This window comes from Symphalangus syndactylus, chromosome 21, assembly GCF_028878055.3.
Source record: "Symphalangus syndactylus isolate Jambi chromosome 21, NHGRI_mSymSyn1-v2.1_pri, whole genome shotgun sequence".
NCBI lineage: Eukaryota > Metazoa > Chordata > Mammalia > Primates > Hylobatidae > Symphalangus > Symphalangus syndactylus.
Genome location: NC_072443.2, coordinates 1,888,674 through 1,914,648, shown reverse-complemented (window position 1 = coordinate 1,914,648; position 25,975 = coordinate 1,888,674). Strand labels below are relative to the sequence as shown.

General features: G+C 41.6%; 1 long non-coding RNA gene and 1 pseudogene across 2 annotated transcripts; one reads left to right on the top strand and one right to left on the bottom strand.

Moving 5' to 3' along the window:
* Positions 1–484: 484 nt before the first annotated feature.
* LOC134735461 (uncharacterized) lies at positions 485–4,510 on the top strand. 2 transcript variants are annotated; one of them, XR_010118579.1, is made up of 3 exons: positions 485–602; positions 984–2,952; positions 3,282–4,510. It is a non-coding gene; the product is annotated as an uncharacterized lncRNA (long non-coding RNA). The 2 variants fall into 2 exon arrangements; XR_010118578.1 differs by having other exon boundaries at positions 2,823–2,952; positions 3,282–4,487.
* Positions 4,511–5,415: 905 nt separating this feature from the next.
* On the bottom strand, positions 5,416–7,579 carry LOC129476736 (carboxy-terminal domain RNA polymerase II polypeptide A small phosphatase 2-like; annotated as a pseudogene).
* Positions 7,580–25,975: the final 18,396 nt, after the last annotated feature.

The following is a 25,975-nucleotide window of genomic DNA, read 5'->3' as shown; positions in this document are numbered from 1 at the left end:
AGCGTATTAGTGCTGTCAGTCGCCTTTGGACAACTCAAATGACAAGTGGCTGTTGATTCATAAAGAAAATGAAGGCTTTAGATGTGAAACCCTCCTTTTCTCTTGTCCTTCTCTTAGGTGAAAGATTTTATTTTTTTCAAAAGGCTACATACTGGTATCCCAGCAGGTGTAGTGTGAGAACTGGCATTTGTTAGGCTACAGTTTCAGTGTGGATGGGCAATTCTTCAAGATGGAAAACCAAGTCTCACTGAGTTGCTGGAGCCATGCCCACTTTTCTCCACATCCCCCACCATGGGCTTTCACTTTTCTCCCAGGCGGGGGTGGGTGCGTCCTGGAATTTTATCCAATCAGTGACACTGATGTGGGAACCGCCCAATCAGGCGCGCAGTTGGAGAGGCGAGGAAAGGAGGGCGTGGCTTCCGGCGTTTGGCGGGGCCTTTGTCTCTCCCTGGCGCTGGCACAGGAGCTTGGGATCCGTCTCTTTCGCCTCCTCCACCTTGGGAGCCCCGGGCTACTGCCTCACAGCCCTTGTTGCCCTGTGATCTGTAGGTCCTTGGGGACGCATAGTTAAGGTGCCAGGACATCCTGGAAGCTGGGAGATGGTGAGTGTGCGGGGTTTGGCATGCAGAGAAAGGAGAGCAGGCTGTGAAACCGGCAGGAGCGGCCTCCCCACGGTTAGCTCGGAGTCTCCCGAGGCTTGGCCCTCAGTCCCCTGTGGCCGCAAGATGGCCGCTGAGCCAGCAGCGGGGACACCCACGTCCCGCCCCTCCCGTCCCGTCCTGTCCATGGGCAGCGCCCTGCTCTGCGTCCACAGCCCTGAGTATTCCCCAGATTGTTCAGGGATGCCAGGTGGGTCATCAGGGAAAATCTGCGACTGGGTGTGTGCGTGGGAGTAGCTGTGGCCCGTGGGGTCCCCAGTCTTTCTTGTTAAAAATTAACGGGAGTCTGTGGTAAAAAGTTAACCAGTTTATCTGAACAAACAGTGATTGGTGAAATGGAAAGCACCCAGCCATGATTTCTGGTCCACCAGAGGGGCATAAAGGAAAGGCTTTTATAAGATGAATGAGAAAGCAACCCAAATTCAAGAATTGGTTGCAGTTATGTAGTTGCCTTATTTGAACTATCCAGATGGAAATTTTCTGATTACATATTCTGAGGTTAATTGCATGTTTGTCATTTGTTAAACCTGCATTTTGTTTCAGGCTAAGATAGTGATTTATAGGAAATGTATTTGAGTTAGGTTTTAGATTTTTTTTTTTTAACCTATGAACAAAGGGCACTGGAGCCACTTTAGACTAATTTTCTGCTCTTTAATTATTTTAAAACTCCAGAGGACGACTGGTTTTCTCCTGTGTTTTCTTAATGTATGGCAAGTGGAACCTCTAATCGACCACCCTGTTTTTCAGCCTAACTGAGGCTTGCAGTAAAATTATCAGTTCCCACTTTCTTTGCTGCATTCTCAAATGCAACACATGAGACCAGTTTTCCCTTCCCAATTTACAATGCTGTTAACTATTTGCCCTTTATTATACATTTCATTAAAGTTTTCTGTTATTGGATTTCTTTCTACTTCTCCCTACAGTTCTGGCAATGTTTGCTTTTTATATTTAGAAGCCTACCTTTTGTATGCATAAATGTATATAGCTATATTCTCTTGACAAATTAACCTCTATTATTATTGTATGGTAAACTCATTTCATGCTTGTGAGAGACATTGCTAGGAAGTCTATTTTGTTTAATTTAAGCATAACTTCCATTACACTCCTTTGATTATTTGCATGGAATATCATTTTCTATCCTTTCACTTTTAGCCTATGCTTTTAATTCATAATTGAGTCTCCTGTAAGCAGCATATTATGAGGTTTAAAAGATTCATTTATCCACTCTGTCTGCTTTACTCTCTTTTGGCAGCTATAACAGAATTATCACAGACTGGTAATTAATAAAGCATAGAATTTTATTTGACTCATGGTTCCGGAGGGTGGAAAGGCAAAACAACATGATACTGGTATCTGTTGAAGGTTTAGTTGCTGGATAATAACATGGCCAAATATGTGAGGAAGAGAGACCTTTTTTTTTAATATATAACAGATCCATTCTTGTTATAATTAGCCCATCCCCATAATAAGAACATTAATCCATTCATGAGGGCAGAGTTCTTATAGCTTAATTAATTTTTAAATGATCCACCTCTTAATTCTAACACAGTGGCTATTAAATTTTCTCCTAAATTTTGGAGATGACATTCAGTCTACAGCAGTATCTGTTTGTTAGATAATTTAATCTTTTTATTTGTAAGGTAGTGATAGGTAAGCAGTTACTATTGTAAATTTGTAGTTTTCTGTCCATTTTAAATTTGCTTCTTTTGTTTCTGGTTCTGTCCTTCCTGTGGTATTGTTAATTTTTGTTGAGACAAAGTTATGCTTTCTTGCTCAGACTGAAGTGCAGTGGCATATCACAGCTCACTGTAGCCTCAATCTCTGGGGCTCAAGCTTAGCCACCCAAGTAGCTTGGACTACAGACACATACCACAACACCCAAGGAGCTTAAGATTCTTCCACTTTGGCCTCCCAAAGTGTTGGAATTATAAGCAGGAGCAGCCATATCCAACGTTTAATTTTTGTTGTTTGTGTATGCTTTAATTACTTTCTCTTTTTCTTTACTACGTTTTTTTTTCCTAGTGGTTATCATGAGACTTATGTAAAACATCTTATATTTTAATTGTTTAGTTTAACATGATAACAATTTAAAGTATTCTGAATTTCAGTATGTATTTACCATTTTTAGTGACATTAATACTTTAGTATTTTTCATATTGTTAGTTAGCATTTCATCATAGCAATGTGAAGATTTCTTCCAGATCATGGCTGGAGAAGGAAAGAAGATGTGTTTTGCCTGATTCAGGGACTATAAAGAGAACCAAGTTCTGCAGGCCTGTCACCTAAGTCTCAGGTGAGTGTGAATTCTCTTTTTTTTTTTTTTGAGATGGAGTCTTGCTCTGTCACCCAGGCTGGGGTGCAGTGGTGCAATTTTGGCTCACCGCAAGCTCCACTTCCCAGGTTCACACCATTCTCCTGCCTCAGCCTCTCTGAGTAGCTGGGACTACAGGCTCCCGCCACCACGCCTGGCTAATTTTTTGTATTTTTAGTAGAGATGGGGTTTCACTGTGGTCTCGATCTCCTGACCTCGTGATCCGCCTGCCTCAGCCTCCCAAAGTGCTGGGATTACAAGCGTGAGCCACCGCGCCCGGCCGAGTATGAATTCTCTTGTGTTTCTGGCAGATTGTTGCAGTGTCAGGACCAAGGTCAAATGAGTTATAGCCAAGTCTACAGTAAGATGTGGCTGTATTCTCTTTTGAAGCCGAGACCATGATTGGCAAGCTTGCCTCTTGGTCAAGTGCTCACCCTCTGAAGATGTCTTCCTTGGTCTTTGCCTCCAGCTGGGTGTCACAAACTCTGAACTGGATTCCAAGGCTTTCATGAATGCACTTATGTTTGCTGTGGCAGCTGCATTGTGTTGTGGGGGATGTGGATGTGGAACCTCCCATTCTGTCATCTTGCTTATGTTACTCTCCTTTACCTTTTGCTTTCTGAAGTGAATGTCAAGCTGGTGATTTTTAGCTTCAAAAATTCTAAAATAAATTACTCAAATTTACACATTATGTAAGCTATTAATAAAATTTCTTGGAGGTGCTACATATTTATTAAAATTTTTGGTTATAATTTTAAGCTCACTGTAGGCAGAAAGGAATCATTAACATTTATATTCTTTTTCTTAGTCTGTATCTAAATGATGGTATATGTTAATTCTAGATATTTACTTTATACTTCAGTAATGCTCATCGTATTTTGCAAAATTTATATTGTTCTTTTATTTGAAAATAGAAGGCTTTTTTGGCTCCTGAAAGCTATATTGTAGTCATATGGTTTTATTATATTTTATGGTAAGAAGAGCAGCAACATATTGAGAACATAATAAAATTCTCCTGTCTTTTTAATGATTATTTATTAAATTCTTCTCATTAGAGCCTATTATTAATGATTGAAATGTATTTTCTGTATAATTTTACTGCAATTTATTAAATTCCAATGACTTAAAATGTCTGCTTTTCATGAGTGCACACAGTTGAATGCTGCAGATATCTAAAGAGTTATTTTTCGGGCGGGTGTGGTAGCTCATGCCTGTAATCCCAGCACTTTCGGAGGCCAAGGCGGGTGGATCACGAGGTCAGGAGATCGAGACCATCCTGACTAACATGGTGAAACCCCGTCTTTACTGAATATACAAAACATTAGCCAGGCATAGTGGCAGGCGCCTGTATTCCCAGCTACTCTGGAGGCTGAGACAGGAGAATGGCGTGAACCCAGTAGGTAGAGCCGAGATTGTGCCACTGCACTCCAGCCTGGGTGACAGGGCAAGACTCTGTCTCAAAAAAAAAAAGAGTTATTTTTCATTGTAAATCTAAGTTGTATTCAGGATTTTATGCATTAAAATCTCTCTTCTGATTTTCCGTTCCTTGTTATTGTGTTTATTTTCTTGGGGGTTATGTTTTCTCAGATTAGTTAACCGTATTTTTGCTTTTAAAGCTTGATATGAGTTGAATGATAATTTTTAGCTCGGTACACTTTATCTCAATGTGATGTTTCATATATGTGTGAATTAGCTGTGTTTGTTGCTTATAGATAGATCTATATGTTTTTCACCTATGTAAGTATGATATCTTTTTTCTTGTTTTTCTTTTTTTTTTTTTCAGTTTCAGATAGGCTTTTTTTTTTAAGAGAATTTTAAAACAGAGTCAAAAGAACAGAAATCAGTTATTTGTCCTCTTGCAGGGCGGGGAGACAACTTCCTTCCCCACAGGTTTGGGGCTATGGCTAAGTGATGAGCCTTGGGGAGATGCAGAAAGTATCCAACCCAGGCACTTGGCTGGACTTAAGCAAGCATAGTTTTTGGGCCACAAGACCTGATGGCTTGGCTACTGGTCTGGACATAAGTCCCCATCTTCCCAGAAATGTCGTCTTTTGTCTGCACCAACTGGCTGGAGAAATATTTCAGAAAGATGTGTGCCTGGAACACGCAAAGGCATACCCTTCCTTTCTCCTTGGCATAGGCCTTGCAGCACTGAGGAAAGACCAGGTTTGCAACGGAGCCTTCAATAATCTTCATCCCTATGGAACTCAGGGGCTCATAGGGTGACAGGAGAGGAGACAAGCTAGCTTGGGAAGGTCGTCTTTCAGCTTCTCCCCCACTGAAACACTATATACTTGGGGCCACAGTTCATGGCAAAACATGCATGCTCTCTTTCTTTCTCTCACATCCACATCTCGGGAACCCAACAACTTGATGGCAGGTCGCTCTGGGTATCCTTGGTCTGGCATTCACCCACTCAGCATCAAAGCTGTCCTAAAGCTCTTTTCAATCACTTCTCACTCTTTCCAGGTTTATATGGGTAGGTGTTCCAGCCTTCACTCTTTCAGGCTGATCATAAAGGCATAGTGTGGGAATGTCCCCTACTGTGATGGCCATTGCTGGGAAGCAGGGAAGGTTAAGGGCCCGCTGCTGCCCAAGGCTAGTGTAGACACCCTCTGCTCCACACATCTCCTTGAAGATTGATATCAGGTGCAGCAGCTGCTGTCTGGAATGTTATCAAACCAGGACTGCACAGGCTCTGCATTCTCTGGGTGGAAGATGTAAGAAGCAGGCGAGTTGTCCAGGATGAGAGTTTTCCTCAGATCCCTCCCCAGATGGCTGTGGTCACTGACATAGCAGCCCTGGTGGAACAAACACGACTCATGGGCTAGGCAACCCCAGAACACCCCACACTGGTCCAGCATACCCGTCACAGTGTGTCCGGAATTGGTGGGTTCTTGGTCTCACTGACTTCAAGAATGAAGCCTCGGACCCTCGCGGTGAGTGCTACAGTTCTTAAAGGCAGCGTGTCTGGAGTTTGTTCCTTTTGACATTCAGATGTGTTCGGAGTTTCTTCCTTCTGGTGGGTTTGTGGTCTCGCTGGCTTCAGGAGTGAAGCTGCAGACCTTTGCCGTGAGTGTTACAGCTCATAAAGGCAGGGTGCACCCAAAGAGGGAGCAGCAGCAAGATTTATTGCAAACAGCAAAAGAACAAAGCTTCCACAGGGTGGAAGGGGACCTGAGTGGGTTGCCACTGCTGGCTTGGGCAGCCTGCTTTTATTCTCTTATCTGGCTCCACCCACATCCTGCTGATTGGCAGAGCCAAATGGTCTGTTTTAACAGGCACTGATTGGTGCATTTAAAATCCCTGAGCTAGACACAAAGGTTCTCCATGTCCCCACCAGAGTAGCTAGATACAGAGTGTCGACTGGTGCATTCACAAACCCTGAGCTAGACACAGGGTGCTGATTGGTGTGTTTACAAACCTTGAGCTAGATACAGAGTGCTGATTGGTGTATTTACAATCCTTTAGCTAGACATAGAGGTTCTCCATGTCCCCACCAGACTCAGGATCCCAGCTGGCTTCACGCAGTGGATCCCGCATAGGGTCTGCAGGTGGAGCTGCCTGCCAGTCCCATGCCGTGCTCCCACACTCCTCAGCCCTTGGGTGGTTGATGGGACTGGGTACCATGGAGCAGGGGGTGGTGCTCGTCGGGGAGGCTCAGGCATGGCGGGCTGCAGGTCCCAAGCCCTGCCCCACGGGAAGGCAGCTAAGGCCCAGCAAGGAATTGAGCACAGCAGCTGTTTGCCCAGGTGCTAAGCCCCTCACCACCCAGGGCCGGTGGGGCCAGCCGGCCAATCCAAGTGTGGGGTCCACCGAGCCCACGCCCACCTGGAACTCCAGCTGGCCTGCAAGAACCACATGCAGCCCGGTTCCTGCCCATGCCTCTCCCTCCACACCTCCTCGCAAGCTGAGGGAGCTTGCTCCAGCCTTGGCCAACCCAGAAAGGGGCTCCCACAGTGCAGCGGCAGGCTGAAGGGCTCCTCAAGTGCCACCAAAGTGGGAGTCCAGGCAGAAAAGGCACCAAGAGCAAGCATGGGCTGCGAGGACTGCCAGCATGCTGTCACCTCTCAACAGGATCTGCATACTTGTTCAGGCGAGAATGAAGACAGCAATGAAGAAAACACATTTAAACAATTCCTTCAGTCATCTCAGGAACTCATCCATATATGGCCTCATGAGCAAATGGATCTGGCACGTGGTCCCCTCAATCTCTACAGGCAGGCAGTAGGCAGTCAGCATTGCTGATTGGCTTAAAGGAGCTATGCACAAGGGTTTCATCCAGGTCAGTGACCATACAGATCCTTCCCTGATTTTTCTGTCACCTCTGGGAACAGGCAGGTTCCTGGGATCCGATAAAATGATACTGGAGACCCTGGAGCTGATCAGACATAGCAATGGTGTTGACGTCCTTGTTATGTGTGGAGAGCTCAACAGGGGAACTTGACTGACCAACATGCTGGGTGCAAGAAGAGCGGAAAGGAATCTTAGTTCTAAGATGTGACAAACATGAGGCCTCTTCAGAGAGCACTTTGGAAACGAGGCCTTGCTTGGTAAGGACCAGGGCATCTTCCCTCCATGCCTGGGTGATGATGGATCCTTGTTCCATCTAACAATCCTGAGTGCTCGGCTGGCTGGGTGGGAAGACTGGCAGGCACACCGGATGGACTGGGCTGGAGGGCATGGGTTGGGGCCTGATTCAGTTCCCAAGAATCTGACTTCCACAGCTGTTCACATTCCCCCTCTCCTTTCCATCACCGGGCGGGAAGGGAGGCGGCCTGTAGGGAGGGTGGACGGCCTTGGCAGCAGCTCCCCAGGGTGCCCCCAGCCCTGACTCCCCCCCAGGAGCTTCAGGATCTTCAGTTTGGGTCTAACATAGAGAATCCACCAGATTCTCATTTTTTTTCAACTTTTATTTTAAGTTTAGCGGTCCATGTGCAGGATATGCAGGTCTCTTACATAGATAAATATGTGCCACTGTGCTTTACTGCACAGATCATCTCATCACCCAGGTACTAAGCCCAGCATCCACAGCTATTCTTTCTGATGCTCTCCTTCCCCTCCCCCATGCCATGAAACAGGTGTCCAGTGTGTATTTTTCTTCCTGATGTGTCCATGTGTTCTCATTGATCTGCTTCAGCTAATAAGTTAGAATAATAAGTGGTATTTGGTTTTCTGTTCCTGCGTTAGTTTGCTGGGAGTAATGGCTTCAAACTCCAAACATGTCCCTACAAGGGACATCATCTCATTACATTTTATGGCTTCATAGTGTTCCATGGCGTAGGTGTACCACATTTTCTTTATCCAGTCTATCATTGATGGGCATGTAGATTGATTACATGACTTTGCTATTGTAAATAGTGCTGCAATGAACATATGTATACATGTATATTTAAAATAGATTTATATTCCTATGGGTGTATAACCAGTAATAGTATTGCTGGGTCAAACGGTATTTCTGCTTCTAGGTCTTTGATGAATCTCCACACTCTTCTACAATGCTTGAAATAATTTACACTCCCACCAACAGTGTAAAAGTGTTCCGTTTTCTCCACAACCTCACCAGCATCTGTTTTTATTTTTTTTTTACCTTTTATTAATAGCCATTGTAATTGGCGTGAGATGGTATCTCACTGTGGTTTTGATTTGTATTTATCCAGTTATCAGTGATGTTGAGCTTTTCATGTTTGTTGGGCACATGTATGTCTTCTTTTGAGATATGTCTGTTCATGTCCTTTGACCACTTTTTAATGGGGTTGTTTGATTTTCTCTTGTAAATTTTAAGTCCCTCCTAGATTCTGGGTAGTAGACATTTGTCAGATGGATAGGTTGAAAATTTTTCTCCCATTCTCTAGGTTCTCTGCTCTGATGATGGTTTCTTTGGCTCTGCAGAGCTGTTTAGTTTAATTAGACCCCATTAGTCAATTTTTGCTTTTGTTGCTATTGCTTTTGCCTTTTTGTCATCAAACTTTCCTCATGCCTATATCCTGTATGGTATTATCTAGATTTTTTCTTCTAAGGTTTTTACAGTTTTGGCTTTTACATTTACGTCTTTAATCCATCTTGAGTTAATTTTTGTATATGGTGTTAGGAAGGGTTCCAGTTTTAATTCTCTGCACATGGCTAGCCAGTTATCCTAGCACCATTTATTGAATAGGGAGACCTTTCCCTAATTCCTTGCTTTTGTTGACTTTGTCAAAGATCAGGTTGTTGTAGGTTTGTGGCCTTATTTCTAGGCTCTCTGTTTTGTTTCATTTGTCTATGTGTCTGTTTCTATACCAGTACCATGCTGTTTTGGTTACTGTACTCTTCTAGTATGGTCTGAAGTTAGGTAGGGTGACACTTTCAGCTTTTTTTTTTTTTCTTAAGGTTGGCTTGGCTATTTGGGCTCTTTTTTGGTTCCATATGAATTTTAAATGTTGTTTTTTATTTCTTATTCTCTGAAGAATGTCAGCAGTTCAATGGGAATAGCATTGAATCTATAAATTACTTAGGAAAATATGTTCATATTCATGACACTGATTCTTCCTCTCCATGAGCATGGAATGTTTCTACATTTGTTTTGTGTTCACTCTGTTTTCTCTAAGCAGCTGTTTGTAGTTCCCCTTGAAGAGGTCCTTCACTTTCCTTCTTAGCTGTATTCCTAGGTACTTTTTTCTCTTTGTAGCAAATGTGAATGAAAGTTCATTCATGATTTGTCTCCCTGCTTGCCTGTTGTTTCTGTATGGGAACGCTAGGTACTTTTGCACATTGATTTTATGTCCTGAGATTTAGCTACTGTTGCTTATCACCTTAAGAATCTTTGGGGCTGAGACGATGAGACTCTCTAGATATAGGATCAGGTCATCTGCAAACAATGATAATTTGACTTCCTCTCTTTCTATTTGAATACTCTTTATTTCTTTCTCTGGCCTGATTTTCCTGGCCAAGTTTTCCGATACTATGTCGAATGGGAGTGTTGAGAGAGGGCATCCTTTTCTTGTGCCAGTTTTCAGGGGGAATGTTTCCAGCTTTTGCACATTCAGTATGACATGGCTGTGGGTTTGTTGTATATGGCTCTTATTATTTTGAGGTATGTTTCTTCACTTCCTAGTTTATTGAGAATTTTAAACGTGAAGGAATGTTGAATTTTATTGGATGCTTTTTCTGCATCTGTTGAGATAATCATGTGGTTTTTGTATTTAGTTCTCCTTATGTGATGACTCACATTTATTGATTTGCATGTGTTGAACAAATCTTGCATCCTCGGGACAAAGCCAATTCCATAGTGGTGGATGCACTTTTTAATGTGCTGCTGGATTTGCCAGTATTTTATTGAAGATTTTTGCACGGTGTTCATCAAAGATATTGGCATGACGTTTTGTTGTTGTTGTTGTTGCTGTTGTTGTTGTTGTATCTAAGTTAGGTTTTGGTATCAGGATGAGGCTGGCCTGATAGAATGAGTTAGAGAGAACTTCTTTGTCTTCAATTTTTTTTGCATAGTTTTAGGAGAAAAGGTACCATCTCCTCTTTATACCTCTGGTCAAATTCAGCTTGCTTGATAGGCTAGTTATTACTGCCTCAATTTCAGAACACATTATTGATCTATTCAGCATTCAGTCTTGTGAGGGTTTATTTTGCAAAGAAATTGTCTATTTCTTCTAGATTTTCTGGTTTATGTGCATAGAGGTGTTTATAGTATTCTCTGATGGTTGTTCCTATTTCCATGGGATCAGTGATGATACCTCACTTATTATTTCTAATTGTGTTTGGTTCTTCTTTCTTTTCTTATGTATTTGCCTAGCTAGTGTTCCATCTTGTTTATTAATTTTTTTCATAAAAATATCTCCTGGATTGGTTGAGTTTTTTGTTTGTTGTTTTTTATTTTATTTTTTTTTTTTTTTTGGAAGAGTTTTCAGTGTCTCTATCTCCTTCAGCTCTACTCTGATCTTGGTTATTTCTTGTTTTCTGCTAGCTTTCAGGTTCATTTTCACTTGGTTTTCCTGTTCTTTTAATCAAGATATTAGTCTGTTAACTCTAGATCTTTCTAGTTTTTCTTTTTTTTTCCTGTGGCAGAGTCTCACTCTGTTGCCCACCTGGAGTACAGTGGCATGATCTCGGCTCACTGCAACCTCCACTTCTCGGTTTTAAGTCATTTCTGCTGTCTCAGCCTCCTGAGTAGCTGGGATTACAGATGTGCATCACCATACCCAACTAATTTTTGTATTTTTTTGTAGAGATAAGGTTTTGCTTTGTTGGCCAGGCTGGTCTTGAACACCAGGCCTTGAGTGATCTGCCTGCCCCAGCCTCCCAAAATGCTGAAATTACAGGCATGAACCACTATGCCCGGCCCTTTCTAGCTTTTTGATGTGGACATTAGTGCTATAAATTTTCCCCTTTTCTTGATTTCTAGTGATTATTTTATTCTATCTTGGTGAGTATTCAGGGAAATAATCTTAAATTCACAATCAACTTATAGTTTAAATCTAAATAATTATGTGAGTAGAACCCTTTGTTATTTGAAGGGGATGTTTGAAGATTTTGTGACTGTGCCTTTTAGGTAGTCTTAAATTTCTAACTGTAGTTAAAAACATGCCATTGTCACATCTAACATTTTAAGTACATGGTTTAGAAGTGGTAAGTATAGTTTTATTTTTGGCAATAGGTTTTAGAAAATTTTTGTCTTAAAAATTAAAACTGAATATTCATTACTTGTGAAAGAAGTTAGTTAGCTTGCTTTAGGTAGATAGCAAGAGAAAGGTCCCTGGAAAGTCCCTGGCCCTTGGGTCAGTATCTCATCCCTTCATAACATAAAAGGAATCCTGGAAAAAATCAAGCTGCAGACACTAACAAGGTAACTAGCACATGGTGTTGTGCTTGGAGACATGCCCATGGCTGCACAGATAGAAAAACCTCTGGCCCATTTGGATAAAAACTTGTACAAACCTCCAGCTCACTCAGATAAGGGAACAAGACCTACCAGGCCTAGAAATGCCTTTGTTTGGCCAGGCACGGTGGCTCATGCCTGTAATCCCAGCAATTTGGGAGGCAGAGGTGGGCGGATGACCTGAGGTCGGGAGTTCGAGACCAGCATGACCAACATAGAGAAACCGCGTCTCTACTAAAAATACAAAATTAGCCAGGTGTGGTGGCACATGCCTGTAATCCCAGCTACTTGGGAGGCTGAGGCAGGAGAATTGCTTGAACACAGGTGGTGGGGGTTGCTTTGAGCCGAGATCTCACCATTGCACTCCAGCCTGGGCAACAAGAGCAAAGAGAAAAAAAGAAACGCCTTTGTCCTTTGCACAGTGAGTGGGCTCCCAGGAAAAAGTTTCTTCTCATTTTGTGAGCATAAGTACAGTGGACTCTGGTGCATTCCGGTCGACACTCTCCTTTATTTGGACTGTAAGTCTGACCTCTGTGGATAATGACTTCAGCCCCTGATTGCTCCCAGGCCAAGCTCCTTGGCCACGCTTTTACCTTAGCTTCTGATAAGTCCTGAGCCAAGCTAAGTAGCATCTATGAATCATCCCTTCAGCTCCTGATTGGTCCCGGGCCAACGTCCTGGGCCAAGCTGAGCCACACGTTTTTCAGGACAGCCTGTGAACTAGGCACATTCCCTTCCCTTCCCTTCCCAGTCCATAAAAACCCTGGACCCCAGCCTCGTAGAGGGCACCCCTTTCAGACACCTATCTCTGCTGGCAAAGAGCTTTCTTCTCTTGCTTATCAAACTTTCACTGTAATCTCACCTTTGTGTTCACGCTCCTTAATCTCCTTAGAGGTAGAACAAAGAAGTCTGGGTGTTATCGCAGACAGCCGGAGACTGTTACATCTTGCTGCACTGCTGAGACTACAACACTTGGTTTCTTTGAGTTTGACTAAATATTTTACATAAGTGTAATTATACAGTCTTCCTTTTTGACTGTCTTGTTTTACTTAACAGAAGGTTTTCAAGATTTGTCCTTATTGTAGTACTTCTCAAGATTTCCTTATTTTTAAGGCTGAATGCTATCCAAGTGAATATACGTGCCCTGTTTGTTGAATCTACTCATCCTTAAAGGGACATTTGCTTCCAGGTAGTATGTTTGTGAGTAATACTACAATGTACATAAATGGGCATATATCTATTCCATGTTCTGCTTTGTCTGTTTGGAATATTTTTCACACACTGATTTAGTACCATGTGTATTCCCTTGATTTTGTTGCCTGATCCATTGATGTTACATCCCCCAAATTATTGCCAAGACAACTGACATGAAGCTTCACGCTTCTGTTTTTTGCTAGGAATTTTACAGCTATAGATTTTACATTATATTTTTCATTTTTTAAAATTGACAAATGTAATTGTACATATTTTGGGGAAACAATTATGTATATATGTTATACAGCAATAAAAATCAAAGTTCTTAGTATATTTCTTGCCTCATGCATTTGTTATTTTTGTGGTGAGAACATTCAAAAGCTTCTTCTCTAGCTATTTTATTTTATCTTTATGTATTAACTATTTTTAGAGACAGGATCCTGCTCTAACACCCAGACTGGAGTGCAGTGGTGCAACCCTAGCTCACTGTAACCTCAAACAATCTCCTAACCTCAGTTTCCCAATTAGTTGAGACTACAGGAACCTGCCACCATGGCTGGATAATGTTTTAATTTTTCATGGAGATGGAGTCACACTATGTTGTCCAGGCTCAACTTGAATTTCTCTCTTCAAGTGATTCTCCCACCTCAGTCTCCCAAAATGTATGGATTGCAGGAATGTGCCACCACCACTGGTCTCTTTTAGCTATTTTGTAATATGCGATACCTTTTCGTTAATTATTATTATTCTACTGTGTAATAAAAAAGAAAAACTTATTTCTCCTATCTAATTGTAACACAATACCTGTTAAGCAGGCTTTTCCCATCCTCCTGCTTCAGTCTCTGGTAACCCCTGTTGTACTCTTTGCTGATATCAACCCTTTTTTTCAGGTTCCTCAAATGAGTGAGATAAGATCATAAAGTATTTGTGTTTCTCTATGTGGCTTATTTTACTTAACATGGTATGCTCAGGTTCATCCACAGTCTTTTAACTGACAGAATTTTATTCTTTTTTATGGCTGAATAGTATTTCTTTTTTTTATATACTTTAGGTTTTAGGGTACATGTGCACAATGTGCAGGTTTGTTACATATGTATCCATGTGCCATGTTGGTTTGCTGCACCCATTAACTCGTCATTTAGCATTAGGTATATCTCCTAATGCTGTCCCTCCCCCCTTCCCCCACCCCACAACAATCCATGGAGCGTGATGTGCCCCTTCCTGTGTCCATGAGTTCTCATTGTTCAATTCCCACCTATGAGTGAGAACATGTGGTGTTTGGTTTTTTGTCCTTGAGATAGTTTACTGAGAATGATGTTTTCCAGTTTCACCCATGTCCCTACAAAGGACATGAACTCATCATTTTTTATGGCTGCATAATATTCCATGGTGTATATGTGCCACATTTTCTTAATCCAGTCTATCGTTGTTGGACATTTGGGTTGGTTCCAAGTCTTTGCTATTTGCTATTGTGAATAGTGCTGCAATAAACATACATGTGCATAGCAGCATGATTTATAGTCCTTGGGTTATATACCCAGTAATGGGATGGCTGGGTCAAATGGTATTTCTAGTTCTAGATCCCTGAGGAATCGCCACACTGACTTCCACAAAGGTTGAACTAGTTTACAGTCCCACCAAAAGTGTAAAAGTGTTCCTATTTCTCCACATCCTCTCCAGCACCTGTTGTTTCCTGACTTTTTAATGATGGCCAGTCTAACTGGTGTGAGATGGTATCTCACTGTGGTTTTGACTTGCACTTCTCTGATGGCCAGTGATGATGAGCATTTTTTCATGATTTTTTTTTTTTTTTGAGATGGAATCTCGCTCTGTTGCCCAAGCTGGAGTGCAGTGGCGCAATCTCGGCTCACTGCAAGCTCCGCCTCCAGGGTTCACGCCATTCTCCTGCCTCAGCCTCTCTGAGTAGCTGGGACTACAGGTGCCCTCCACCACGCCTGGTCAATTTTTTGTATTTTTAGTAGAGACAGGGTTTCACTGTGGTGTCGATCTCCTGACCTCGTGATCTGCCCGCCTCGGCCTCCCAAAGTGCTGGGATTACAAGCACGAGACACCGCGCCCGGCCTTTCATGTGTTTTTTGACTGCATAAATGTCTTCTTTTGAGAAGTGTCTGTTCGTGTCCTTTACCCACTTTTTGATGGGGTTGTTTGTTTTTTTCTTGTAAATTTGTTGAGTTCATTGTAGATTCTGGATATTAGCCCTTTGTCAGATGAGTAGGTTGCAAAAATTTTCTCCCATTCCATAGATTGCCTGTTCACTCTGATGGTAGTTTCTTTTGTGGTGCAGAAGCTCTTTTGTTTAATTAGATCCTATTTGTCAATTTTGGCTTTTTTTGCCATTGCTTTTGGTGTTTTAGACATGAAGTCCTTGCCCACGCCTATGTCCTGAATGGTATTGCCTAGGTTTTCTTGTAGGATTTTAATGATTTTAGGTCTAACATTTAAGTCTTTAATCCATCTTGAATTAATTTTTGTATAAGGTGTAAGGAAGGGAGCCAGTTTCAGCTTTCTTCCTATGGCTAGCCAGTTTTCCCAGCACCATTTATTAAATAGGGAATCCTTTCCCCATTGCTTGTTTTTGTCATGTTTGTCAAAGATCAGATAGTTGTAGATATGTGGCATTAATTCTGAGGGCTCTGTTCTGTTCCATTGATCTATGTCTCTGTTGTGGTACCAGTACCATGCTGTTTTGGTTACTGTAGGCTTGTAGTATAGTTTGAAGTCAGGTACCATGATGCCTCCAGCTTTGTTCTTTTGACTTAGGATTGACTTGGCGATGCGGGCTCTTTTTTGGTTCCATATGAACTTGAAAGCAGTTTTTTCCAATTTTGTGAAGAAAGTCATTGGTAGCTTGATGGGGATGGCATTGAATCTATAAATTACCTTGGGCAGTATGGCCATTTTCACGATATTGATTCTTCCAACCCATGAGCATGGAATGTACTTCCATTTGTTTGTATCCTCTTTTATTTCATTGAGCAGTGGTTTGTAGTTCTCCCTGAAGAGGTCCTTCACATCCCTCGTAAGTTGGATTCCTAGGTATTTCATTCTCTTTGAAGCAATTGTGAATGGGAGTTCACTCATGATTTGGCTCTCTGTTTGTCTGTGATTGGTGTACAAGAATGCTTGTGATATTTGCACATTGATTTTATATTCTGAGACTTTGCTGAAGTTGCTAATCAGCTTAAGGAGATTTTGGGCTGAGACGATGGGGTTTTCTAGATATACAATCATGTCATCTGCAAACAGGGACAATTTGACTTCCTCTTTTCCTAATTGAATCCCGTTTATTTCCTTCTCCTGCCTAATTGCCCTGGCCAGAACTTCCAGCACTGTGTTGAATAGGAGTGGTGAGAGAGGGCATCCCTGTCTTGTGCCAGTTTTCAAAGGGAATGCTTCCAGTTTTTGCCCATGGCTGAATAGTATTTCACTGCGTATATTCAGCACATTTTCCTTATCCGTTTATCTGTTGCTCTACATTTGAATTGATTCCATATATAAGCTATTATAAATAGTTCTGTAATTAACATGGGAATGCAAATATATTTTTGACACAGTGATATCCTTTCTTTGGGATATACAGTCAGGAGTAAAATTGCTGGATCCTATAATAGATCTATTTTTAATTTCTTTCAGAAACCTCCATACGATTTTCTATAATGGCCATACTAATTTACAATTCCACCAACAATGGATACATTTACTCTTTTTTATATCCTCTTTAGCACTTGTTTTATTTATTTATTTATTTATTTATTTATTTTTATGATAGCCATTCTAATTGGAGTGAGGTGGTACCTCGTTGTGGTTTGGATTTGCATTTCCTTCGTGATTAGTAATGTAGAACATCTTTTTACCTTCCAGTTAGCCATTTTTGTATCTCTTTTTGACAAACATCTATTAAGATCTTTTACATTTTTTAAATTGGATTATAAGTGTATTTTACTTTGATATTTTAAAGTTTCTTATATTCTTTTTGTGTTTTTTTATTATTAATTTTTTTTGCACATAAAAAAATAAACATTTTCTAAAAATACATACAAACAAAAAGATGCATATCAAACATATTAGGAAGGTTGCACATGGGAAGACGGGGAATAGAAATGGGGAGTGGGAATCAAAATAAATGAGAGAGGGACTTTATATGGATCAGTGATAATAACTCAATCCTCTATTTGACGAAGAAGGAGAAGGAAGAGGAAGAAAAAGAAAGTGGGATAAAGGATCAGAAAGGGAGGAAAATAGAAAAGATTAGAGTATGACTCCAGGATAGACCTGTTTTGTTGTCACTGAGTTGGTTGGTTGGTTTGTCTGTTGTATTTTTCATATGTTTCGCCATGTTGGCCAGACTGGTCTCGAACTCCTAGCCCAAAGTGATCAACCCACCTTGGCCCCCCAGAGTGCCGGAACCACAGGCATGAGCCACCACGTCCAGCCCCCAGGTTGCTTCTGGCCTCCGTGGTAGACCTCCCAGACGGGGTGGTCAGGCAGAGGCACTCCCCACATCCCAGACGGGGCGGCCGGGCAGAGGCGCTCCTCACTTCCCAGACGGGGTGGCCAGGCAGAGACGCTCCTCACTTCTTCCCAGATGGGGCGGCCGGGCAGAGGTGCTCCTCACTTCTTCCCAGACGGGGCAGCCGGGCAGAAGTGCTCCTCATTTCTTCCCAGACGGGGCAGCCGGGCAGAGGCGCTCCTCACTTCCCAGACGGGGCGACCGGGTAGACGCGTTGCTCATTTCTTCCTGGAGGGGGCAGCCAGGCAGAGACGCTCCTCACTTCTTCCCAGACGGGGCGACCGGGCAGAGGCGCTCCTCACTTCCCAGACGATGGGTGGCCGGGCAGAGGCGTGCCTCACTTCCCAGATGATGGGTGGCCGGGCAGAGGCACGCCTCACTTCCCAGATGATGGGTGGCCGGGCAGAGGCGCTCCTCACTTCCCAGGCGATGGGTGGCCAGGCAGAGGCGCTCCTCAATTCCCAGACGATGGGTGGCCGGGCAGAGGCGCACCTCACTTCCCAGACGATGGGTGGCCGGGCAGAGGCCCTCCTCACTTCCCAGACGGGGCGGCCGGGCAGAGGCGCTCCTCACTTCCCAGACGGGGTGGCCGGGCAGAGGCGCTCCTCACTTCCCAGATGATGGGTGGCCGGGCAGAGGCGCTCCTCACTTCCCAGACGAGGCAGCTGGGCAGAGGCGTTCCTCACTTCCCAGATGGGGCGGCCGGGCAGAGGCGCTCCTCACTTCCCAGACGGGGTGGCCGGGCAGAGGCGCTCCTCACTTCCCAGACGGGGCGGCCGGGCAGAGGCGCTCCTCACTTCCCAGATGATGGGTGGCCGGGCAGAGGCGCTCCTCACTTCCCAGACGATCGGTGGCCGGGCAGAGGCGCTCCTCACTTCTTCCCAGACGGGGCGGCCGGGCAGAGGTGCTCCTCACCTCCCAGACAATGGGTGGCCGGGCAGAGACGCTCCTCACCTCCCAGACGATGGGTGGCCGGGCAGAGGTGCTCCTCACCTCCCAGACGATGGGTGGCCGGGCAGAGGCGCTCCTCACCTCCCAGACGGGGCGGCGGCCGGGCAGGGGCTGCAAACCCAGCACCCTGGTAGGCCAAGGCAGGCGGCTGGGAGGCGGAGGCTGCCGCGAGCCAAGACCACGCCACCGCACTACAGCCCGGGCCACACACAGGGAGCACCGAGTGAGCGAGACTCCGCCCGCAGTCCCAGCACTTCGTGAGGCCGAGGCGGGCAGAGCAGTCGGGGTCAGGAGCCAGAGAGCAGCGTGGCCAACATGGTGAAACCGCGCCTGCAGCCAAAGGAGGAAAAGCAGGCTGGCGAGCGCTGGCAGTCCCAGGCAGTCCGTGGTGCGGGGCAGCAGCGAGCCCAGTAGATTACACGCAGCCTGGGCCACAGAGGGAAAAGAAAAAGAAAGAAAGAAAGAAAGAAAGAAAGAAAGAAAGAAAGAAAGAAAGAAAGAAAGAAAAAAAAAAAAAAAAAAAAAGAAAGAAGAAAGAGAGAAAGAGAAGAAAGAAAAAGAAAGAAAGAAAGAAAGAAAGAAAGAAAGAAAGAAAGAAAGAAAGAAAAGAAAGAAGAAAGAAAGAAAGAAAGAAAGAAAGAAAGAAAGAAAGAAAGAAAGAAAAGAAAGGAAGAAAGAAAGAAAGAAAGAAAGAAAGAAAGAAAGAAAGAAAAGAAAGAAGAAAGAAAGAAGAAAGAAAGAAAGAAAGAAAGAAAGAAAGAAAGAAAGAAAGAAAGAGAAAGAAAGGAAGGAAGGTCTTATATACTCTCAATATTAGCCTTTTGTCATATGTGTAGCCTGAAAACATTTTCTTTCATCGCCTAAGCTCTCTTCAGTCTTTTAGTTTTTTTAATATGAAAAAGCATTTTAGTTTGACATATTGTTTGCTTATTCTTGATTTTCTTGCCTGTTTTGACATCTTATTTTAATAATCCTTACCCAGTCCAATGTTATAAAACAATTTTTTTTGTTTTTCTCTAATGGTTTAATAATTTATGGCATTACATTTAAGTCTTTAGTTTTAGCTGATTTTCATATATGGCAAGGCACAAGGGTCTAGTATAATTTTTCTGAATATAAATATTTAAATTGCCCTGCACCATTTATTGAAGAGATTAGCTTTTCCCTAAAGTGTGTTCTTGGCAGTTTTGTTGACAATCAATTGGCTTTAGGTGCATGAATTAACTTCTGGGCTTATTGGGCACATTAGTCTATGTGTTTGCTTTTATGCCAGTACAGTGCTGTTTTGGTTACTATAGCTTTATAGCAAGTTTTGAAGTTTGATAAAGTGATGCCTTTAGCTTTCCTTATTTTGCTCAAAGTTGTTTGTCTATTCAGAGTTTTTTGTGGATCCACATAAATTTAAAATATTTTTTCTATTTCTGTGAAAAAATGTCATTGGTATTTTGATAAAAATCACGTTACGTCTGTAGATCACTTTGGATAGCTATATTAGCAGTATTCTTCCAGTGTATAAACACAAGATTTTTTCATTTATTCATTTTATATCATTCATTTCATTTATTCTTTGTTATTTTATAATTTTTATCCATATTTTGTCGTTTGCAGTGTAGACATCTTTTACCTTTTTAGTTAAGTTTGCTGCTAGGTGTGTTAGTCAGGGTTCCCTAGAGAGATCACAAGATCCCACAATAGGCTGTCTGCAAGTTTAAGGAGCAAGGAGAGGCAGTCCACATCCCAAAGCTGAAGAACTTGGAGTCTGGTGTTTGAGGGCTGGAAGCGTCCAGCACAGGAGAAAGATGTAGGCTGGGAGCTTAGGCCAGTCTCTCTTTTTTACATTTTTCTGCCTGCTTTATATTCATTGGCATCTCATTAGATGGTGCCCACCCAATTAAGGGTGGGTCTCCCTTTCCCAGCCCACTGAGTCAAATGTTAATCTCGTTTGTCAATACCCTCGCAGACACACCCATGATCAATGCTTTCTATCCTCCAATCCAATCAATTTGACACCCTGTATTAACCATCATATTAAGTATTTTCATTTTTGTAGCTTTTGCTTATGCAGAAGAAGCGTTTGATGAAATTCAACATTCATTATGATGAAAACTCTCAACAAATTGGGAATAGAAGTTATGTTTCTCAACACAATTAAGGCCATTTATGACAAAGAAATGCTAACATTATACTGAAAAAGGAAAAGCTGAAAGCTTTCTCTCTGAGATCTGGAACAAGACAAATCATCCCCACTTTCAGCCCTCTTATTCGACCTAGTACTGAAAGTCCTAGCCAAGGACATTAGGCAAGAGGAAGAAATAAAACCCATACTAATTGGAAAGGATGAAGTCCAATGGTCTCTGATTGTGGACAAAATAATCTTATATGTGAAAAACTCCAAGCACTACACCAAAAACTATTAGAACTACTAAACAAATTCAGTAACATTGCAGAAAATCAAAAAGTAGTAACTTTCTGGATGCTGAGAGCAAACTATCTGAAAAACAAAGTTTAAAATTGCATTTTAATAATTACAAAAAATTAGTTATTTTGTGTTAATTTCTTTATTTGAGGTGGAGCTTTTCTCTGTCACCAGGCTGGAGAGCAGTGGCGTGATCGTGGCTCACTGAAACTCTTGCCTCCCAGGTTATAAAGATTCTCCTGCCTCAGACTCCCAAGTGTCTGGAACTACAGGCATGTGCCACCACTGCCAACTAATTTTTGTTTGTATTTTTAGTAGAGACGTGGTTTCCCCATGTTGGCCAGGATGGTCTTGATCTCCTGACTTTGTGATTCACTTGCCGCAGCCTCCCAAAGTGCTGGGATTACAGGTGTCAGCCACTGCACCAGGCCTTGAGTTTATGTTTTTATTTGGTACAAGGTAAGATCTAACTTTGTTATTTTTTCCTTCTAAATTTTTATTATTCTCAGTACTGTTTGTTGAAGAGGCTGTTCTTTCCTTATTGTGAATTCTTGGAACAGTTTTTAAATATATGTTTACGAAACTGATAAGGTCTTATGTCAGTACTCTCATCTGTTTCATCATTCTTTTGTGTTTATGTCAGTACCAAACTGTTTTGATTACTATACCTTTGTAGTTTGTTTTGAAATTAGAAATTATGATGCCTCTAACTTTATATTTTTCCCAATATTGTTTGTCTGTTTGTGATCACTTGAAATTCCATAAAAATTGTAGAATATTTTAAAACTTCTGCAAAAAGTTTCATATTTATTTTGATAGGAAGTATATTGAATCAGCTGGGGGTAGTGGCTCATGCCTGTAATCCCAGCACTTTGGGAGGCTGAGGAAGGTGGATCACAAGAGGTTAGGAGTTTGAGACCAGCCATAGAGAAACCTTGTCTCTACAAAAAATACAAAATTAGCCAGGTGTGGTGGCACATGCCTGTAATCCCAGCTACTCAGGAAGCTGACGCAGGAGAATTGCTTGAACCCAGGAGGTGGAGGTTGCAGTGATCTGAGATCACTCCAACCTGGGCAACAAGAGCAAAACTCCATCTCAAGATAAAAAGAAAGAAAAGAAAAGAAAGAACATTGAATCTGTAGACCACTTTCATAAGTAGTGACATGTTAACATTATTAAGTCTGTAACCTCTTGAACAAGAGTGTTTGAGAATTTGTTATTTAATTTTTACTTATTCTTTGACATGCTAGTGTTTTTAACTTCTTGTTTTATTGTATCATAGTTAGCAATAATTTGTGTAATTCCATCTATTTAAATTTGCTAATATTTGCTTGTAACTTAACAGGTGGTCTATCTGGAATATTGTGGCATGTGTGATTAAAAGTATTGCATATTCTATGTTGAGTGGAGAGATATAAATGTGACTGTTAGGTCTAATTGTTCTATTGTGTTGTTGAAATCCTCTGTTTACTTAGTCATCTTATGTTTGTTTTTTTTTAATTTACATTACTAGAAGTCAGATATAAACTGTTGCTTCATATGTTTGGGAACTGTGATGTAAGGCACACACGTTACTGTTGTTGCTTTGTTGTTGTTGTTTTTATTGTTGTTGTTTTTGTTGTCTTTTTCTTCTTGTCTCTTGAGGAAGTTTTTGATATAATGTGTATTTTGTCTACCATGACAGTATTTGATTTTGCATTTAATTTTTTTATTATTTCGTGTACGGGTTATATGTGTTCCAGATCATAATTTGGTTATTTGCCAGAAGCAGAGAGTTGAATCTCGTTTCATGAATTTATTTAGTGAAAGTATGTTTCTGATTGACATAATTTATTTATATATAAGAATTACTAAAAGGGATTGATTTCCTATTGCATTTTGTTTCTTTTTTGTTTTAGGGTCCTGTAGCTTTTTTTTTTTTGAGACAGAGTCTCTCCTAGTCGCCCAGGCTGGAGTGCAGTGGTGAGATCTTGGCTCACTGCCAGCTCCACCTCCCGGGTTCACACCATTCTCCTTCCTCAGATTCCCCAGCAGCTGGGAGTACAGGCGCCTGCCACCACACCCGGCTATTTTCTTATTTATTTATTTTCAGTAGAGATGGGGTTTCACCGTGTTAGCCAGGATGGTCTCGATCTCCTGACCTCGTTGATCCACCCACCTCGGCCTCCCAAATTGCTAGGATTACAGGCGTGAGCCACCGCACCTGGCTGGTCCTGTAGCTATTTTGTTCCTGTTTTTCTGTCTTGTTCTCTAAGTTTATTATTGATTTTTGTAGTGACATGTTTTAATTCTTTTCTCACTACTCTGTGTGTGTGTGTGTCTTTGTGTGTGTGTACTATAGGTATTTTTTTTTTTTGTATTTGACAGTGTCTTGCTCTGTCACCCAGGCTGGAGTGCAGTGACACAATCTCTGCTTACTGCAAGCTCTGCCTCTCAGGCTCAACTTAAAGAATCCTCCCACCTCAGCCTTCTGAGTATCTGGGACAACAGATGTGCACCACTAGTCCTGGCTAATTTTTGTTATTTTTCATAGAGACAGGGTTTTGCCATGTTGCCCAAACTAGTGTCAAAATCCTAAGTACTATAAGTATTTTCTTTGTTGTTGCTATAAATATTACCAAGAATAACTACTATTGCATATAAACCCTGCCTCTTTATGGCTGCCTATGTGTTTTATTGATGTTGCAGATTATATTATATCGTTTTGTATTATGAATCTATTGGCCCCTATTTATAGTCACTTTTAAGTCTTTGTTATCTCAAATATATAGCAGAATTAAAAGTGTTCCATGCATCTTCATTATAATAACAAAGAATATTATAATTGTGTACATAATTATCTCTATTAGAAAACGTCATATTTCACATAATTTTGTGTTGCTCTCATCATTATTTTATTTTTTAATGTGAATGACTAGCATTTTTTAAGACAGGCCTGGTGTGTATAAATTTATACAGTTTTTATTGATCTTGAATATTCTTTATTTTTATTTTTTAATTCATTTGAAAGGATAGTTTTGGCAGACATAGTGTTCTTGGTTGGTACTTGCCATTTTTTTCAGCACTTTGAGTATGTCATCCTACAATATCTTGCCTGTGAGTTTTTTGGCTGAGACATCTGCTGGTCATCCTATAGGGGTAGCCTTGTACATGCTAAGTCACATTTTTCTTGCTGACTTCAAGATTCTCGGTGTTTTAACTTTTGAATCTCTGATTATAATGTGTTATGTCATGGGTCTCCCTGTGTTGCTACTAGTTAGAGTTGATAAAGTTTCATTAAATTTTAGGTCATTTTCTCCCTCAAATTTTGAGAGTTCTCAGCCACTGATTGTTTCTTGAAATAAGTTTGCTGCTCCCTTTTCTCTCTTTTTATTTTAGAATTCCCATTATGAGTATATTGACCATCTTAATGGTATCCCATAAGTCCTTTAGGCTCTCCTAATTTTTAAAATTATTTTTAGCCTCGTCGCCCTATAATTTCAAATGACTTCTTATCAAGCTTGCTGGATTTTTTCCTGCTAGATCAAACCTGTTATTGGACCTTCTAGTGAATCTCTAAATTCAGGTGTTTTACTTTTCAGCTCCACAATTTATATTTCTATTTTGTAGTTTTAATCACTTCGTTGATAATCTCATCATCTTCCTGCATTGTTTTCTTTTTCTGTTTAGTTTTCTATGTTCTTCTTTAGCTGACTGAGCATTTTTAAGCTAGGTGTTTTAGCCAGGCACAATGACATGTGCGTGTGATTCCAGCTACTTTGAAAGCTAAGGCAAGAGGACTACTGTATTAATCCATTCTCATGCTGCTAATAAGGACATAAACAAGACTAGGTAATTTATCATGAAAAAATGTTTAATGTCCTCACAGTTTCACATGGTTAGGCAGTTATGACCATTATTGGAACAAGCAAGAGACTTTGTTCAGGGGAACTTCCACTTATAAAACCATCAGATCACGTGAGACTTATTTGCTATCATGAGAACAGCACGGGGAAATCCCATCCCCATATTCAGTTACCTCCCACAGGGTCCCTCCCAGGACATGTGGGGATTATTACAATTCAAAGTGAGATTTGATTGGGGACACAGAGCCAAACCCTATCGATTACTTAAGGCCAGGAGTTTGAGACCACCCTGGGCAATATTGTGAGAAGCTCTGTGTAACAAATATTTTTACAGATTAGTCAGGCATGGTGGAATGTTCCTGTAGTGTCAGGAAGTTGGAGGCTGATGTAAGATTATTGCTTGAGTTTCCCAGGAATTTGAGGCTGCATTGAGCTGTAATCATGGTATTGTATTCTTGTCTGGGTGAGAGAGTAAGAACTCTTTTTAGAATTTCGTATTTATTTTATATTTAGGAGGTACCTACACAGGATTTTTACATGGGTATTTTGTATAATGCTGAGGTTTGAAGTATGAGTAATTCCATCACTCAGGCAGTGAGCATAGTACTAAATAGGCAGTTTTTCAGTTCTTGATCCCTCCCTCTCTCCACCATCTAAGATTTTTGTATTATTTTTATTTTTACGTCCATGTGTAGCCAGTGTTAACTTCCATTTATAAGTGAGAACATGCAGTATTTTCGTTTTCCATTTCTTCATTAATTTGCTTTGTATAATGGCCTTTAGTTGTATTAACGTTGCTGCAAAGGGCAGGTTTTATTTATTTATTTTTTTCGCTAAGTAATATTGGTGTACATGTGACACTTTTTAAATTCAATTTGCCATTAATAAGCTGGACACGGTGGCTGACGCCTGTAATCCAAGCACTTTGGGAGGTCGATGTGAGTAGATCGTGAGCTCAGGAGATCGAGACCATCCTGGACAACATAATGAAACCTGTCTCTACTGAAAATACAAAAGTTAGCTGGGCGTGGTGGCATGCACATATAGTCCCTGCTACTCGGGTGGCTGAGGCAGGAGAATTGCTCGTTGTGGTAAGCTGAGATCGTGCCACTGCACTCCAGTCTGGGCAACAGTGTGAGACTTCATCACAAAAAAAAAATTACCATTAATAAGCACCTAGGTTGATTCATGTCTTTCCTCT